Source organism: Moschus berezovskii, chromosome 21 (assembly GCF_049115385.1).
Source record: "Moschus berezovskii isolate FMDL1 chromosome 21, NW_MosBer_1.0, whole genome shotgun sequence".
Taxonomy (NCBI): Eukaryota; Metazoa; Chordata; class Mammalia; order Artiodactyla; family Moschidae; genus Moschus; species Moschus berezovskii.
In genome coordinates, this window is record NC_142480.1 from 24,041,562 (window position 1) to 24,045,038 (window position 3,477).

A 3,477-nucleotide genomic window follows, 5' to 3' on the forward strand; every position below is an offset into this window, starting at 1 on the left:
AAGCTTGGAATATCTGGGCATGCTTAATGAAATCAAAAATTATAAAACATTCCCAATTGTTCTTTTACTTAAGCAAAATACCTAATTTTATTCAATTTACACACAACTTTTCACTTAGAATGAAACTATTTCACTTCTGACATTTAACAATTATTAATATAGATTATTAACAATTATTATTAATAAAATGTATTCCCTTCTCCAGGGGATCTTCCCAGCCCAGGGACTGAACCCAGGTCTCCAGCATTGCAGGTGGATTTTTCACCATCTGAGCCACCAGGGAAGTCCAAGAATCCATTCTCCGGGGGATCTCCCCAACCCAGGGATTGAACCAGGGTCTCCTACGTTGCAGGGAGCTTCTTTACCAGTTGAGAAACCAGGGAAGCCTAATATAAAATTATTATTAATAATATAAGAATAGATTTTTGAAAAAAATAGATTTTGTCATCAATATGATGGCCTTGGCATCTTACATATGTTTGCACTTTAAATTAAGTCCTATTTACCAACCCAAGATAATGAACATGCGTGCATGCTAAGTCACTTCAGTTGCGTCCAGCTCTTTGTGAACCAATGGTCTTATAGCCGGAGGACTCCTCTATCCATAGGATTCTCCAGGCAAGAATACAGGAGTGGGTTGCCATGCCCTTCTCCTGGGAAGAATGAAACTATTTAAAGGTGCTTGAAATAGCCTGTTGACGGTACAGGGCCCATCCCTGTATTAACTGTCTATTTGCAGAAATTCTTGGATTAGCTAAACTATAAACCTGATAATATTCTATTAGCATATTTATGTTATTATTATTCCACTATCTCATAGCTCATATTATGTTCTTTTCTGTAGTCAATAACTGATTTTTTTTAAGTAGAGAAATTTTCCTTTTCTCTTTTCAGATTTTTCTCAATGACAAATAATTTACATACAGTTTTATTTTTAATCTGTATTTTTCCTCTTCAGATAATTTTTCTATATAGTTATAGTGGGACTCTTTTAGCCTCCTCAATACCTATCCCCTTTTTGAAGCAACAGCTCCTTGATTTTCCCTTCAATAACTCTCTCTGCTTCATTCTTCCCATGTGGTTCAAGTGGCCAATCAGAATATTATATTCTCTTGGTCCACGGATGGACATGTGGACCAACCTAGGCCATGATGGACATTGACAGAATTTTTATTGAAGCTATTGAGAAGGAGTTTTCGTCTTTAGAAGTTAAAAGGTCCCTGAAGCCTATGAACCTAGCTTTGCTAGGGCCATTTCTCCTCTACATGCAACTTGGGGAAGCAGGGAGGCAGGCATGGGAAGCAACAGAAGAGCAGAGAGAAAAAGCAGAGATACCTGATGACTTTAATTTAAGCACCTGGATCCACATGTGTTCAGTGTTAAGCCGTAGACTTTCAGTTACATGAACTAATGAGCTACTCTTCTTATTGAAGTGATTCTTCTGGTTATTCTTACTTTCAGCTGAAAGAGTTCCGAGTACAACAGACAGCTAATTATTTTTTCTTTAAAATGTGTTTTGAAAAGCAAGTAAAATATTTTAAAATCTCCTATCATAATTTCTTCTCTGTTCTTATCGAAAGTTCCCGCTCATATTCACTTATATATTAGCTATTTATTGAATGTGTATTGTGTGTCAGGTAGTGCAGTGGTTTCAGGAGACTCATTGATGAACAGAACAGACACAGCGTCTGCTTGCACAGAGCTCAGAGAAAAGCAAAGAGGTATATCATAAACAGTTAACTCTGCAAATCAAGGGATGTTCTCCACTGGTGTTACAAGAGTATAACACAGGGACCTGTGGAAGTGGGCGTCAGGTAGGACCTCTCTGAAGTAGTAATATTTCAGCTAATATCTGACAGTTTGGCATTAGGCCAGCTTGGATGGAAAGGAGGAATATCGTAAATGGAAAGAACAGGATATGTAAAGGTCCTAATGTAGAAAAGAGCTTTCTCACGTTCATTTTTGAGGAATTAAGAGATCACTGTGGACAGTCAGTGTTTAAGGGTAAAAGGGGCAAAAGGTGAGGTAAGTCAGAGAAAGGCCACATCTCTGAGGCCTGGTAGATTATAAGGATATTTGAATTTTTTCTAAATCCTAAATGCAGTGGGTTGCCATTAGGTAGTTTGTACGAAGGGATGCCATTAGATTAGTGGTAAGATTATACTAACTTAAAATCAGATCTTTAAAAAAAAGAAAAGACCACTGGTTTGCCTAGTGGAAAATAAATTGAGTAATAAAGGAAGAAATCAGTCAGATATTGAGGTAAGATAATGGTGGCTTGAGCATTCTTTGGCATTCCCTTTCTTTGGGATTGGAATGAAGACTGACCTTTTCCAGTCCTGTGGCCACTGCTGAGTTTTCCAAATTTGCTGGCATATTGAGTGCAGCAGTTTCACAGCATCGTCTTTCAAGATTTGAAATAGCTCAACTGGAATTCCATCACCTCCACTAGCTTTGTTCGTAGTGATGCTTTCTAAGGCCCACTTGACTTCACATTCCAAGATGTCTGGCTCTAGGTCAGTGATCACGTTATCGTGACTATCTTGGTTGTGAAGATCTTTTTTGTATAGTTCTTCTGTGTATTCTTGCCACCTCTTCTTAATATCTTCTGCTTCTGTTAGGTCCATACCATTTCTGTCCTTTATCGAGCCCATCTTTGCATGAAATGTTCCCTTGGAATCTCTAATTTTCTTGAAGAGAGCTCTTGTTTTTCCTATTCTGTTATTTTCCTCTATTTCTTTGCATTGATCACTGAGGAAGGCTTTCTTATCTCTCCTTGCTATTCTTTGGAACTCTGCATTCAGATGCTTATATCTTTCCTTTTCTCCTTTGCTTTTCACTTCTCTTCTTTTCACAGCTATTTGTAAGACCTCCTCAGACAGCCATTTTGCTTTTTTGCATCTCTTTTCCATGGGGATCGTCTTGGTCCCTGTCTCCTGTACAATGTCACGAACCTCCATCCAGAGTTCATCAGGCACTCTATCAATCAGATCTAGTCCCTTAAATCTATTTCTCACTTCCACTGTATAATCATAAGAGATTTGATTTAGGTCATATCTGAATGGTCTAGTGGTTTTCCCTACTTTCTTCAATTTAAGTCTGAATTTGGCAATAAGGAGTTCATGATCTGAGCCACAGTCTGCTCCTGGTCTTGTTTTCGCTAACTGTATACAGCTTCTCCATCTTTGGCTGCAAAGAATATAATCAATCTGATTTCGGTGTTGACCATCTGGTGATGTCCATGTGTAGAGTCTTCTCTTGTGTTGTTGGAAGAGGGTGTTTGCTATGACCAGTGCGTTCTCTTGACAAAACTCTACTAGCATTTGCCCTGCTTCATTCCATGCTCCAAGGCCAAATTTGCCTGTTACTCCAGATGTTTCTTGACTTCCTACTTTTGCATTCCAGTCCCCTATAATGAAAAGGACATCTTTTTTGGGTGTTAGTTCTAAAAGGTCTTGTAGGTCTTCATAGAACCAT